The sequence below is a fragment of the Mirounga leonina genome, unplaced genomic scaffold (assembly GCF_011800145.1).
Source record: "Mirounga leonina isolate KUSES-001 unplaced genomic scaffold, KU_Mleo_1.0 Mir_128, whole genome shotgun sequence".
Lineage (NCBI taxonomy): Eukaryota > Metazoa > Chordata > Mammalia > Carnivora > Phocidae > Mirounga > Mirounga leonina.
Window position 1 is genome coordinate 30,775,513 of NW_023270320.1, and position 17,116 is coordinate 30,792,628.

The window sequence follows — 17,116 nt, forward strand, 5'->3', positions numbered from 1 at the left end:
GCATACATAATTAATTCATTAACACAACAAATGTAGTTTGCTAGGTGCGGAGTATGCTATGAATACCACCTTAGATGTGACCCTTTTCATCTAACAGAGAAGAAAGACAAGAAATCTCAAGAAAGTGTGGTGAGTGTTATGTTAATGAATCATCATGGGAACACTAGCCAAGGAAATCTGCATTTGGTAAGGACAGGCTTTTCAGAAACAGTGACAACTACAGTAATAAACATGTTTGAATGAACAGGAGCCAGATAGGGGAGTTTCCAATTTATGGTAAGTTTCCAAGAAGAGCAAACTGCATTTGGTAAGGTCCAGTAGTGGTGAGAGAAAATATAGTATTCAAAGAACCATAATCCAAAAGACTTTCAACATGGCCACAAAAGATAATATAAGTGGAGAGTAATAAATAAGCTGGGGGGCTTGATCTTGAAGGACCTCATAATCGGCATCAGGAAATGTTTACGCATCAAAACAGTAAGAGGTCACTAGTCAGCTTTAAGCATGATGTGGCATTTCCTCATTTGTGTTTTAGAAGAATCACACTGGTTATAGTTTACAGAATATGATGAGGAAGCTCAAACTCATTAATGAAGAGACCAGTTGCTTAGGGATGATTGTTAATTAGATTGGAAATAGGAAACGAGAAAGAGGAGAATTTTTCATTTTCTTTCTTTTCTTTTTAAGATTTTATTTATTTGACAGAGAGAGACACAGCGAGAACAGGAACACAAGCAGGGGGAGTGGAAGAGGGGAGAAGCAGGCTTCCCGCAGAGCAGGGAGCCCGATGCGGGGCTCCATCCCAGGACCCTGGGATCATGACCTGAGCCAAAGGCAGATGCTTAATGACTGAGCCACCCAGGTGCCCCAGAATTTTTCATTTTCAATAAGTAATATCAAGGAGGTAGAAATGACAGCACTGGAGACTAAATGAATGGAAAAGGTACAAAAACAGAGAAGGTAAGCCAATGCTGACACCATTTTACTGTCTGAATAGTGAAGAGAAAGGAAATGTCTTTTGTACAATTGACAAATTAAAAAAGAGGAGTAGCTAGTATGAGAGACTGATGAACTCAGTTGTGGTCATGATGAGCTTGTAGGATACTCAAGGGCAGACACAGTTAGCTATTTAAGGGAAGAGCCATGGACCGACCCAACAGTCATCAGAATATAACTGCTATTTGAATGCCTGGGAATGAATACAATCTTTCAGAGCAAATGTATGATTGAGAATAGAATAGTGTCTAAAGTAGGCTAAAGCTTATAGGAATGGAAGAATATAAGAGGTTTTCCTAAAAAGAAGACTGAGAGGGAGAAACCCCAAGTAGAAAGAGAGCCAAGGCAGTGTATTGTCATAACTACCATTGGTATATTTTAAGAAGGAGGAAGGAGATAACTATTCTGAATATCTTTAAAAGATCTATATAAGGTCTGAAATTTCCTGGATATTAATAATAAAAGAGTCATGGATGATTTTCTTGGGAGGAGTTTTTAATAGAGTGGTAAATGTCAAGGTGACCTTGCAGATAATTAGAGTGTTTGAGCTGAATAAGTAGAAATGGTAAAAACATAACAAGAATTTGATATAAGGCATATGTTACAGGTGGGACTCCCCAAGAAGCAAACATTGAGGAGGAGTTATCAGGATTTTTATTAGAGAATGCCCTCGGTATGAACACCTTTGGGAAGAAGAGTGGGGGGAGCAGAATTGAGAAGTAGACCTATTGTTTAATACTTACTACATCTTTAGCTAAATCCAGAAAGTTCTGGAGCGAAAATGGCCCATTACTGGGCTAAAACAGCTGGGTTTTTCTGATGAGTCATTAGTTGTAGGCTGTTTCAGGAAGAGGATAACTCTAGAAAAGTACTTCTTTCTCTGCATTAGAGGCAATTCCTGAAGGGTTTTCAACAGCCCTCCTAGAAGCTATACAATAAGTGGTCTATGCTAGGGGATCTGGGTGGCTCATCATTGTGTCAGTAGGGGCTAGCCAAGGTATTGTGTGAATCTACTTAGGGAGCAAATCCTCTAGGATACTCGGCAGGACTCTTCCTTGGAGAAACTTTCAAAAAGAGTTCAGTGGGAAAACTATACGCCCTCTAGCTTATTTTAAGACTACATCTAAAATTTATATCTTTATTATCATTCCATACTCTTCTAGCCATCAGCTATTATCTCCACAGTAGAGGGGTTTACTTGGAGATGTGACCTAGCTTCTCATAGTCTAATACCTTGACCACCATGCCATTCTCAGGCCAGGACAATGATGTTTATACATTATGATCAAAACTGGATGAGAGAGACATCTGGTTTCCAATTCTCATGTAAGGTGGGTCATAACTCCACCAACAAGTAAAAAGGTAAAGAGAGTGAAAAATCAGTACTCTTCTTGGATCTGGAAGTGAGGGGAGGACATAGGGCAAAGCAATGCCCCCAATGATTGGAGACATAGGCAATTATAGGGAGTTGAGGCTTCCCAGAACAGACGCACGAGGGGAAACCACTACAGTAACCAGGCCCATGGTAGGAAAACCTGAACTGTAGTTGACAAATTGCTGGGGGCTCAGTGTAGACAAGCCTAAGAGTTACAAACTCCAGAGGGATTCATTCATGGGGTGGTGGGGGGCAGGGGTACAATATAGTAAGGTTTACCTCCAGGATCTTGACCAGGTCCCTACAGTAAATATCAGAGGAAAACTTCCTTCCTGCTTCTGGCAAGGGGAGGGAAAATGAACCACTTTGAAATATGCCAGAACACTCTGTTCTTCTGAACAAGGCAAGCCCTCAGGAGAAACTTGTTAACCAGAGCCTGACCTGCTGGAGTGTTGTCAGAGCCTAAGTGCCCCAGAGGAAGGGAGATACCCAACTCCAGTCAGTTCTGGCCTTCCACATGGGAGAAGGGAAATATGCAGCTCTAGCCAACTCTAGAGCCATCTTGCCCCCCCCCCCCTCAGGAGAGAGAAGAACACTAAGAAGCTCTTGTGAAGCTCCCAGTCCAGAGGCACAAGATTCAATACGTACTTGCAATCACTAAATTACAGATGGTGTTCTGTCCTCCAGAGGAAAAAGATGGGGTCTTAGGAAGCAAGAGGGAAAACAAGAGTGGCTCTATTTATCATCACTCCCAATCACACACATGGGGAATCCATACTTCATCATCTCCACAACCCAGAGACCTGGTCACAGGCCTGTAGAATGCTTCCCCTGCCCCCACAGCTCAGCTCACCACCACATTACTAAAGGCCTATTTGTGGTAGTTCCTTTTACCTGGTACCACATGTCCAGCTATCAAGAAAAAAATGTCATGGCCTAGTAAAAGTCAAACAACACAATGTGAAGAGAGCAAACATTAGAACCAGACATGGCAGGGATATTGAAATGATCAGACCGAGAATTTAAAAAAGCTATGATAAATATGCTTAGGGCTCTAAGGGCTACCTTAGCACGCAGAAACAGTTGAGCAATGTAAGCAGAGACAGGGAAATTGCAAGAAAGAACAAAACAACAACAAAAAATCCTGGAGATAAAAAAAAGTTGTAACTTAAATGAAGACTGCCTCTGATGGGCTTAATAATGGACTGGAGGTGGTTGGTGATGGAATCTCTGATCTCAAAGATATATTACCAGAATTCTTGAAAACAAAAAAACAAAGTGAACAAAGACTGGGTAAAAGAAACAAACAGCGCAGAACATTCAGGTAGTATGGGACTAATAGAAAATGTGTAACATACTTTTAATGGGAATATCAGAAGGAGAAGAGAGAAAGGAACAGCATATATTTGATATAATGACTGAGAATTTCCCCAAATTAATAAGATCCATAATTAATTAATCAGATATCATTCCACCTATCCAGGAAGCTGAAGCAGGAAAAACGTCATCACAGAAGTGCAAAGTAGAACAACAATGAGATACCACTGTTAGAATGGCCAAAAACTGGGAAACTAACTACATCACCAAATGCTGACAAGGATGTGAAGCAACAGGAACCCTTACTCATTGCTGCTAGAAAAAACAGTGTAGTAACTTTGGGAGTGAAAAGTAGTAAAGTCACTTAGCAGACAGTTGTTTTTTTATAAAACTAAGCACACTCTTACCATAAGATCCAGCAATTGCACTCCTTAGCATTTACCAAAGGAATAGAAAACTTTTGTCCACACAAAACCTGCACACAATATTTATAGCAGCTTTATTCGTAAGTGCCAAAACTTGGAAGCAACCAAGACATCCTTCAGTTGGTAAGTGGATAAATAAACTGTGGTATATCGAGACAATGGAATATTTTTTCAGTGCTAAAAAGAAATATGCTTAAGGTATGTGAAGACATGGAGGAACCTTATATGCCTATCAGTAAGTGAAAGAAACCAATATGAAAAGCCTACATACTGTATGATTCCAGTTATATGACAGTCTGGAAAAGGCAAAACTATGAGACAGAAAAGAGATCAGAGATTTCCAGGGGTTACAGGGTGGAAGAGATGAATAAATGGATTACAAAGGATTTTTAGAGCAATGAAATTACTGTATATGATACCATTATGATGGATTCATTTCATTACATATTTGTCCAAACCCACAGAATGTTCAATGCTTACAGCAAACTGTGATATAAACTCTGAACTTCCGATGCTTACAATATATCAATGTAGGTTCATGAGTTGTAACAAATGTCCCACTCTGAGAAGATGTTGATAATGGGGAAGGCTGTGCTCATGTGGGGCCAGGGAATAAGTAGGAAATCTCTGTACCTTTCCCCTCAATGTTGATGTGAACCTTAAACTGCTCTTAAAAAAAAAAAAAAAAAAAAGTCTCAATTAAAATAAAATAGACAAGGGAGTACCAAGTGTTGCTCAAGTAGACTATTTTTTTTTTAAGATTTTTATTTATTTATTTGACAGAGAGAGACACAGTGAAAGAGGGAACACAAGCAGAGGGGGAGGGAGTGGGAGAGGGAGAAGCAGGCTTCCCGCGGAGCAGGGAGCCCGATGCGGCTCGATCCCAGAGCCTGAGATCATGACCTGAGCCGAAGGCAGACACTTAACGACTGAGCCACCCAGGCGCCCCAGTAGAAATTTTTTTTTTTTTAAAGAATTTTATTTATTTATTTGACAGAGAGAGACAAAGCGAGAGAAAGAACACAAGCAGGGGGAGTGGAAGAGGGAGAGGGAGAAGCAGGCTTCCCGCTGAGCAGGGAGCCTGATGTGGGGCTCGATCCCAGGACCCTGGGATCATGACCTGAGCCTAAGGCAGACGCTTAATGACTGAGCCACCCAAGCACCCCTCAAGTAGATTATTTGCCATATATTCTTCCCTGCTATAATTGTGTGACAGTCCTGTGCCTACAAAGATGGTGACTCATTGTCTCGCCTTCTGGTCCCAGCCACAAAACCCAGGAAGCAGCTATAGTTTATATTTTAATGGGGGCTCTTGCTATGTTCTCTGGAGGACTGCAAGTCTCCTGCAAAACTGATTCATTTCACTATGCAGAACCCAGGGTTGTGGAGATGATGAAGTACGAATTCCCCAAGTGTGTGATTGGGAGTGATGATAAATAGAGCCACTCTTGCTTTCCCTCTTGCTTCCTAAGTCCTCATCTTTTTCCTATGGAGGACAGAACACCATCTGTAATTTAGTGATTGCAAGTGAGTATTGAATCTTTTGTACAGCATGCATCCTCATAAAGTATCTCCCCCAAGGCCATGCTTTCATTGTTCTTTTAGCAGGCATTCCCAAAACTCTATTAGGCTCACAACTTCAGGGCCATGGCCCCATACCCACATATCCTTTGCTATAAGATATTTTTCTGGTCTGATAAAATGTTATGTGGGAAACTCTTCCAGTATATCAAACACTTGGTAAACTTTCAGATACCGGTGCTGGCTAGAGCTTCATGGCAGGAAAAAGAAACCCTCTACCCAGAATGTATATTTACTCCTATGGAAATGAATTTCTGGCCCTTTTGGGGTGGAAGGAATCAACGTCATCAACTTGCCACCAGGTGACTGAATGTCTCGCAGAGGGATTAAGCCAAGAAAGGGCTCCAGGCTCAACCTTGGTCTCTATTTCTGGTAGGCTCGACATTCAACCTTACATTCAGTATCTGAAAAGCACATATTGTAGGACACATGCTTAGTCTCTATCTTTGCTACCATGGCCACTTTATTCACATGCTTGTGGTGTTTGCACAGCGCTGGGGTGGCTGAAATGGAGGCAGAAATAAAGGCTGGCTGATACCAGTGGGCTGAGTCATTTTATCTAATTGACTGTTTAGTGCCTCTTCTATAATGGATGTTCTTTGCTGGACATTAACACATGAGGTAAAGATTCTCATACTTGTCCATTCCATTCCATTTAGAATCTGCCTTTAGACCCAAATCACTTTGTCCCAGATCTTCCAATATTATTCCTTCCAGAAGACCTCTGAATAGAAAGGCTGTTCATTTGCAACTCTCCAGGAGTCCATGAATATCCTAATCTTACGTGGCTTTTCTGTTTACACAAAGTGGATGACCACGTGCCTGGCATGAAGCTCTATTAGGAGGATTTTTCCTCATGGTCCTTGCTTGGCTGCAGTGCAGTCCCAATCCATTTTCTGCTGATAGCTACCCACTGAGATGACAAGGGATATCACCTAGCTCCCATATGGTCTCAGGTGGAAGCTGTGGAAGGGGCACTGGCCCAAATTTGGTAGCCAACATGAGGGTTTAAAAGCTACTTGCTCATGCAGCTTCAAGTATCTTATGGTTATGCTTGTGCTTGATCCTGAATGTAATTCTTTCATTTTATGCTATATTGGCCTGGTTCTACCTTACTTTATAGAATGGTGGATCTGAGAGAACTCATGTCAAAGATAAGTCAAACCTCAAGTAAAAGTGGTGAAAACATTTTACTCTGTAACTACTGAGAGTAAGGGAAAAAACGGAGCTCCATTCTGATTTGTGCTAAGGTTACTGGGCATGATAAAGAGAGAATAAAGGAATAGAGAAGGGGAAGGGAGATTCGAAAGAAAACTTTCAAAGGGTTGGTCAGTATAAATGGGATTAGGCCAGGGGTGTCTACTCCCTGGCCACTGTGGAAGTTAGGATTCTATCTTCCCACACTGACTGAGATACAGAGGCCCTTTCCTTCCTGATTACATTTTAGGTCCTCGAGAAAGACACTCCTGAATTGTAAGAGATACATATACATCTCAAAGAGCAGAGACAGAATTCACAATTGAAAGCCCTTTTTAGTAAAAGCTCTAAGAAAAGAAGGTCAGGGGTCTATTGTCAGGTGTCCGCTGAAATAAACAGTAAATTTTTTTGACATTCCTAATTTATTTTCCAGATAGGAACTCAAAAAGAGGCAGAGTTTTCCCAGAGATATATCCTCAGGATGCTAAAAGTCTTGCCAAAGTTTGGTCAATCTCTTAGGATAGGTTGAATGTAATGTCTGTACCAAGAGATTTTGCAGTTCTCACCCCTGATGAGTACTTTTGGGTACCTGGTGAACTGGGGCCCTGCAGTCAGACACTGTCTCTACAAGGCCCTGGTACAATTCCAGGTGCTATTTTCAAAAGTTATATAATCTGCCCTTGCAGATGTCATAACCTTGCTCTGGACCACTGGTAATCTGTGTTCTCTCTTGAGGCTTGCTTTACATTCCACACTACATTTTGCCCCACCACTGATTCATTTAAGCCCAAAATGCTTTCTGGATCAAATGGTACAAGTGTTAGTTTGCACATCAGCCTAGATCTGCAGGATCTTCTACTCCACAGCAAAAGTTGGTAGACTTTTGTTTCTAGTACATGGGTCAGAAGAGTATTTCTAGGTGTGGGATATATAGCCTCCATAATCTGATGAAGCATACTAGGTATTATACTTCCTTCTTTATGTTAAGAAATGCAAGATGCAGTACAATGTACATCTCCTTTACTGTGGATGGCATATTCACTTTCCTGACCATTGGACTTCTGAAATTTTCTTAAGATATCTCTTTCACCCTCTGGAGTGCATGTTCTTAGCAATTCATCTAATGTGATAAGATTGTTCTTGATCATCTGGTCCAATTTGCATGATGTCTTTGCTATGGTGCATTAATGCGATCCTTTGCAGGATGTCCAGATGGTCCATATCTCTTTGGACTATGTTATGGCAGAGAATGGGAGAATTAATATAGCCCCAGCCAAGAACTATAAATGTGCACATTTATTCATGCTTGGTGAATGTGAGCTCTTTCTGATTTTCTTTCCTGGTCAGAATATAAAAGAACACATTCACCGAAGCTATAATCATTTATCATGTACCTGAGTCTGAGGTAATCAGCTCTAGCAAAGATGCTACATTTGACCCAGCTGCTGCAGTAGTCTACGATCATTCTTGAAGATGTATGTGATTCCTACAGGCACCATGCAGTGAATTAAATATAGATATGATGGGAACCATAAGACTTGTAACCTTTAGGAACCTCAAGTATGGCTCCTCTTCCCAGAATGGAATATTTTTCTTGACTTAATAGCTTGTCTTGTGGAAGGGTATAGTTTCAGAGGCTTCCATCTGGCCATGATAGACCTTACCAGGACCTGGCCAAGAACCCCCATTCGGGGTTTGTACCAACTACCAAATAAGGAAGAGATCCTTGAAGGAAAGGAAAAGGAGGATGTTTAGAGTAGAAGAAGATGGTATAAAAGGCAGTGGTTCCTTTGTAACAGGAGATCCCTGGGTACACAGCAATCATACTTTTCAAAATCCAGGGAACTCCCAACTGATGAGTCATTTGCTCTAAGAAGAGGATGCAGGATTGTCATCAAAGAGGGAAAATCCAGAATTTTGAGAAGAGTGGAGAATGTTTTGGAACAGACCATGTGGAGGCAAGGGAAATAGAAGTAGCAGAAACAACATCAAAGACTCAGTTGAAGCTGGCAAAGATAAATTCACAGGGGCACCAATTCCATGTCTGTGCAATTATTTCAAAGAGTGCTCACATCTGGGGGTAAGCGTTGAGAACTCTGGTGTGACTGAGAGTACACTGAAGTGAGGGAGCTGAGGACCCTACCAAGAGAATAATTAATTTACTGAATGGTGAATAAGTATTTGTAATAATTACTTACTTGTAAAATGGCTCAATTTGCTTTATAGATTTTTAAAGAAAATTCTCAGAACATCTAAGGTATGGAAACCTTCATTATTTTAGAACGAATTTTGGTTTATGCAAACTCAAGGTAAAAAAGGTATAGGGTTAGTACTGAAGGGAGGCAGATGTCTGATCTTTATTCACATGTACTGCCAACAACCTGATCACTGTTTGTCCCTGCATGTAGCAATGTAAATATTGAAGAAAAATCAATGGACACTTACAGAGTGTATTCAGTGTGTGGAGTATAGATTACTTTTCATTTATCTCATATATTTGGCAAAGTTAAACTTTTCTGTTCATCTTTTATGAGGAAATTGTAGTCTCCTGATTACAGGATATAGAACAAATGAATAAAAACTATCTGGTTCATCCCACATTATAGTAGGTACATAGTTAAATCAGTGGATGACTTTTGATTTTTCTTTCTGACTATTTTCCGATTTACTGATAGAGATGAAATAGTCACTTCAAACACTTCTTGATTAGTTCCTAGAACTTGAAAAATTTGCCTTTGCAAAATATATTTAGCTTTCCTTTTACATAACAAAAACTGTATATATATACTATAAAAACTATATATATACTATAAAAACTATATATATATGTATATACACACACACATACTGTTTTGTTAAGAAGAGCACATTTTAGGATAGAGTTTTGCTTAAATGAAAATGAAATAAATTTTTTTTTTGAAAATGAAATAAAATTTAATTTGAAAAAGTCAAAAGAGTAAGTAGCTGACATCACTAAATATAGACAACTCTGGTGACTATTTTATTCATTTTAAATTTCAATCACTAAAAATAAGTTTGAAATTTATAATACATGTCTTATGAGTATATAACTGAAATTAAAATGAAAACACTGTTGCAATTATTTTTATTAATTTTAACAATCCTGTGCAATAAAAATTAAATTTGAAATGACAGCAAGGCATGAGATATAAATCTGTTGGTGATGTGCTTAGCAATGATTTGTAAAAAAACCATTAGGAATCACATAATTATTGGAAGAGATGAATTATTATGAATATTTTAAATACACATGAAAATGTACACCCAATTTGTTCATTTTCAAGTTTTGAATTACATTATATTTTGCCTGCTTGTTCTTAACTTTTTTTTTTGCTATTTATAAAATCTGTCCTTTTGCTTATAGTTCGATGGCCTCTAAAAGAAGGAATACTTCGGCCAGCAACTAAAAATGATATAATACAAACTCCCTTATTCTGCAAAGTAATCATTACCTGGTTGAAAATTATGCCCTTAGTGCCAGTCGTTTATTCCGGGCATGTGAACAGTATAATAATTCTATATAGAAAAAAATAGCTTTGCTTTAAACAATATGAATTACACTGTTGAATAAAGGAAATAAGACTGGTGTTCTGAAGTTGTCTTCTAACAGCTACTACTGGTGCTTTGCATAATTCTAGCATATACTTTTACCTTTTTCCCTGACTGGATTATAAATTCTATGAAAGCAGGATGGGTATCTGGTAATGCCTCCTAATGCATCAAGCATGTCTAGTAATACACATGACATACAGTTGGTGCCTAATAAATACTTTTTGAATGAAATACTAAATGGGCAGGTTACACTACTGGGAGTAATAAAAAGAAAGTACATTCTAAGCACGACTTGCAGCAGGAAGGTTTGCTTAGAAGTAGGATGCTTGAGATGTGTATTGAGATGATAAAGAGACTATCTTGACAAGAAGCTAATGGATTCTATTAAAGGAAAAATGGACAATTAACTTCATTCATTCATACAGCCTTGGAAGACTTTGAAGTTTAGAGAAATTAAACATTTTGCCCAAGGTCAAGCAATGACTAAGTGGCAAAATAAGGATTGTCAGGGCTGTCAGACAAAATATTCTGAGTTCTTAACTAAATGGGCCAGTAGAGAGATCACGGAGATGCTAATCAGGAAATCTGGTAGCTCTGCCTAATTCTGTCACTAATTATCTATGGCCTCAGGCAAGTGAGTCATTACCTCTTGCCTCCATTTCTTCATCTCTCACACGGAGTTAAAAGAGGACTCTCCTACATCCTTTCTAGGATTGTGTGAAACCCAAGAGTCACAAAAAAGTTAGAAGGACTATATTACACATGTTGATATCACCATTATTACTGTTAGTCTCAGTGGTGAAATCATTCTCTAAATATAGATAACTGGGATCTTCAGTACCTGAGGGTATCCTGACTCCTGAAGACCTACTTAATTCCAACTGAAGAACAAATAAAGGCAGATCTATTTTAATACTTAAATTTAAAATGGTCAAAAGCCAACTTGCCAGATTTGCAGTCTACCTGGCATTCCTTGCCAGCCAGTTGCCTGTCCCTGTAACTGACCATTGAGGTGCAGGTTTCAAGCATATATTGCCCATCCTACCTTCCTCCACCCCTACTTTGGAGCAAATGAGCATTCCTTCTTTTAAGGTGCACTATTTTAATCCATCTAGAAGATTTGGATGCAGTTAAAGTTTCAAATCGAAGGGTCAGAGTATAACATATTTTCTTCCCAAAGGATTCCTTGTTCTGTACATGGGTTTATCCACCCATTCTCCAGGAAAAGGCTCTAGCATTCCAAGCAATGTAAAGAACCACATTCACATTTACCCACGTCGGTAACTGCCTACGAGTTACTCAAGGTAACTAGTTGTGAGTTAACTAGAACATATTGAAGGGGATTCCAAAGTGATTCTCTCTTTTGCCTACTCAGAGAAGTTGCTGACAAATTTAAACATTAGTGATTCTCACTAATAAGACAACATAACACATTTAGGCACTACAATAATAGAAATATTTTTTTAATTGTTATTTTTTTATTGTTATGTTAATCCCCATACATTACGTCATTAGTTTTAGATGTAGTGTTCCATGATTCATTGTTTGTGCATAACACCCAGTGCTCCATGCAGAACGTGCCCTCCTTAATACCCATCACCAGACTAACCCATCCTCCCACCCCTCTCCCCTCTAGAACCCTCAGTTTGTTTTTCAGAGTCCATCGTCTCTCATGGTTCGTCTACCCCTCCGATTTCCCCTGCTTCATTCTTCCCCTCCTGCCGCCATCTTCTTTTTTTTTTTTTCCTTAACATATATTGCAATTAATAGAAATATTTTATTTGTGACTTGAATTGTCTTTCTTGCCCAGTATCCATTCCTCTTTATTTTCTGGCTACAACAACTCAATTTTCCTATGAAGAAAAACACTCGTGTATCATTTAGGGTTCTGTGCAGGAACATGAAACCACTGGAGATATTTTAATCAGAAGTGTGGTTTATACAGGAAAATAAGTGCTTATAAAATCACTGCAAGTGTGAGAGGAACTGGAGTCAGCGGGACTCTACTAATACAACTGAGTCCAAGCATACACACCACAATTGTGATCCAGGGATCAGAGGGTCCCATCAACCACAGCCCCCGTCAAACAAAGCTGGCAACTAAACAATGAGTGCTCAGCAAAACCACCACAGTTGCCTTGTTGCCTTTTGAGGTTCAGGACTTCTTTGTCCTTTCTTTCAGAAAACTGAACAGAACAACAACAACAACAACAACAACAGCAAGCAAAAACCAAAAACAAAACAGAAAGATGTCTTCCACTTCACGTTCATCCTACAAATCTCACTCTAGTGCATACAAATGGCAGAATCTTATTTGCATTTCAAAATCTAGCTTTAAAGGGGTCTAATAATACAGTCTTTCAGCTTTTCTGTCACTTCTGCACACAAAAGTTCAACTAAGAATATGCAATAAGTATGAACTTCCCACCAAACTTACCTACCCTATTCTTTGGGAACTCTCCTTTTGGCAATTCAACATCCACACACACATAATTCATCTACACTTTTACACAATAAAATAAAATAAGAGCAACAACAGAATACGCTCTTACCTTACACAACTTTGTGCCAGAATGATGCGCCTCCAATGCATCCATCATTATAGCTACCTTAGATGAACGTTTCTTCTTCTCTTCTAGTCCCAATCTCAGGTCAATTTTCTGTAATCCAAAGAATAAGTTATAAAGACAATCACCACCAGTATACCTCATATAAAGAAGAAAGGAAAGAAAAATAAATATACACATCACAGGGCTAGAAAGAAAATATGGGTAGTTACCTCCTTTTTTTTAACTAGGCAGTAGACCATGGTCAATACAGATTTCTTTCTCCACTACTTATTTTATGTTTCCCTTTGTTCTTAGTACCTGAATTGTTTGGTAATCTAAAACCAATGGGGTGACCTAAACCTTCATGCCTGGGGATTCCACAAACCCCTGTTAAACTTTCCTACACAGGAGTTCATGTTGGTCTATTTCACTCCCATCTGTATCCATTTTATAGAAGTAACTCCATTCCTTTTGTTAATAAAGGTCAGTGACTACAAAGTAGCTAAAGTTTGGAGTGTTATTTCAGAGGAATAAGGAGTAAAAAATAGCCAAGTGGGATTTTAACCTTCCAGTACAACTGAAACATTATTAGATCTCCTAATGGAATCATTTATTCTTTGGGTACTAAGAACTCCAAACTAGCAAAATCTAAAATTATAGGGGATGGCAGACAATAATTTTATAAGGGTATGATTAACTATACTAGAGATATGTGTCCTTCACACATCTAAACCTTGGTTACCAGTGAAATGGAGCTACTATATATTGGTTCAGAGTATATTCTGCATCCTGTGGAACAGGACCCAAACACTGCAAGGTGATGTCTTCCAATTGGTGCCATAATTGCATCTACAATGGTCTTTTCCATTATTCTATAAGACCAATTATTTCAGAACGATGGGTTTTGTAATGAAACTGTAGTTAGCCAGTGCATCAGGTCCTTTAATACAGCATGACAGCCTTGCTCATAAATAATACCATGTTGGATATTACAGAAGTGCATATGGAATTTTATCAGTCCTAAGATTATATTTCTGGCAAAAGCATGTAGATAGGAGAGGCAAACCTACACCCAGAATAAGTGACTATTTCAGTGAGAACAAATCACTGTCCCCTACATAATTAAAGAGATTTAATGTAATTAAACTGGCATTAGATCATTGACAAATATCCCTAGAAAAGTGGTGTTGTATTGAGGATCAGCTTCAGCTCTGTTGCTGGCAAGGTGGGCATAGCATTAAAAGAAATTAGATACACCTTGTATTGGGAAGTCCAATTTTTTGCATAATATCTGATCTTCATAGTAGCTATGTAGTTCATGAACCTATTGACAAGCACTGGGGTGACTGGATGAGAATGCCTAACATTCACAAAACAGGTCTTTTTTTATCCACTTGATTATTGAGTTCCTTATATTGCTGTTTGATTAGAGCTCATATGTAACATAAATAATTCTCAGAGTCTGGCCCATTTGGGAAGTCAACTCACACATAGCTTGCCCATGCCACCTGTTACCATAATTCTAAATCTTATCCTTCCAAATTTCTGATCATTTGGTCAAATGGTTACTACCAATGAACCAATGTACTTCCATATCTCTGAAGATTCTTGTTCCCAGGTAAAGTGAATCAGGATATTTTGTCTAGTGGGAAGATTTTTCTTCCAGACAGAATCTACCCGATGTGGAGTTGTAATGTTAGCCATTGGATTTCCACGGGCAACTGTATATTGTCTGCAGCCACTTGTAAATCAGGTTTGCATGGTGGCTTCCTTATTCTATTTTACATGAGAACTCCCCGTGAGGTTACTGGAGTGGTTTTAAGCGGTTTAGAGATACAAGTGAGTTTGGCAGGAGCAGGTGCCCTGGGAGCGTGAGCCATGTGCCTATGTAACCCAGTTATTCCTTCAGCAGTATCACAGACTGAATCTCATTGACACCACTCTCAGTTCTTATGCGGTGCTGAAGTGCACAAGAGTTTTATGGCTTTATGTATCAACTGTCACCTATTCAGTGATGGGCAAAATCACTTGTTGTCCCACTCTCCAATATTCATTTTATTCCAGGGTCTGCTAGGAAGGAAACAACTGTTTCTCATGAAGAAAACAGTTATTTGTCAAAAAGGGCAAGACTTTGCTCTAAATTACCAGGGATCATGTTCTGAATAGCTTAAAAAAAGCTAAACACGTTTTGCAGCACAAGTTCTAATGCTCTTGCATCTGTCAGGAAATAAGTAGCATGGATGCAGATTGAAAATGCTGATGAACCTTCTCTTGTTTTGAGTTTGACTAAAATGCTGAAAGAGATGTTGGACTTGGTAATGGGATTGAAGAGAATAATCAGATGCAGGGTATTTTCCCTCTAAAATCCAAAGAGTGTTCATTACTGGAATTAGGCTTTGTAATTGTCTTATTGAAGCATGTCAGGATCACTTCTTTCTTATTGGTAAAATGTGGAAGGTGTTATCATTTTGATTTTCAATTCGGTGGCAAAATCATACAGACCACTTGGATCCCTAAAATTTCACCAATATTGTGTTACCCTGTGATTTTATAAGATGTATCTTCTACCTTCTAGAATATATTTCTCTAAGCACACATCTAAGATCCACTTTGCTGTATTGCCTGTATTATCTAATTCCTGATTGTGAAATCCATCAGGAAGCTGAGATCTATGAAGTAGCCCAATATGAGGTCATGGCCCCAGAAGATAAAATTATTTCAAGAGCTAGAGTCGATACAGTCCAAATATAAGACACTGAAAAGACATTGAACATGTCCTGTTCTCCCTGCCAGGAAAAGCTGTTTTTATTATTCTGTCTCTGATACAGACAAAAATAAAAGCTTTTTCCCTTCCAAAATAACTGTTTCAAATCAAATGCAAGGATCTATGTTGATTTGCTCCAGCATTCAGAAATCCATAAAGTGTTTTATCAAGTTTGCCATAATGTACCATTATCTATTACATCCTAAATTATTTTTGCATAGGTCAATCAGGTCTGAAAACGGGAACAAGGTAGAAAATACCACCCCCACAGCATTTTTTTTTTTTTTTTTTAGGTTTTCCTCTATAATTCTTTTAGGGATCCAGTGTTGGTTTTGGTTTACTATTTTGGTAAGAGTTTCATTCACAAAGATTTACACTTGATGTTTGATACTAGACCTCACTCCAAAGGTCAGAGAGCAAACGTGGGATTCTTCCAGTTGCCAAGAAGTTTTAATGTAGATTTATGCTTAAGAATTAGAAAATACCCACAGGGTATATTCTTACTACAACCTCTGGTATACAAAAGTAGTTCAGAATACATTTTATCACCTATCATTTCACATTCTCACCATTGAACCACAGTCATATTTTGGGTCCATGGTCAATATTAGCCCATACACTATGTCCAGTAATCTCCGAAAATCTTTTATTATTTTTCCACAGAATATGGTTTCCTTGCCATATTGGTATAGATCCACTTATTCAAAGTTAAGAGGAAAATTCATAGTAATTTTGCTAAGCATCTCATTTGTTTGCAGACTCTTCCTTTTCTGAAGTGTCCTGATTCTGTAAGTTTTCAAAGTTGAGAATTCAGTAAAGAAGTGACTCTCCATCTCTCCATTATAGTGACTGATCATATTTCACTTCTTCAGGCCTGGAGGCATTTCAAAAGTTTTTCTTTATTTCTATTTTACAAATAGGACTTCAAGGGTACACGTCAAGCAGTCACTGCCTGAGACTTCTCTGAATCAAAGCACAGTGGTTGTACTTCTGGCCCAGACTGTCTTAGGTAGTTAAGAACATTGACTGGGATCTCATATAAGTAAACATATATGTAAAAATTATATACATAATATAAAATAAATATAAATAACATATACTTCTTCATTTGTCTAAAAGATTTTTTAACATAATGATATTAACATAGTCAATATAGTATATGAATAAATGAAATGAATGACAATCACGTCAAAAGAGACTAGAGTAGAAATCGGGGTTACTGTGTTATACTGGATTTCATGTTGTATACAAATCACAAAAGTGATTGCAAAGTATAAGGTAATTTTTAAAAATTTTGAAGAATTATAATTAATGTGCTGAGATGAGTAAAACAGAATCA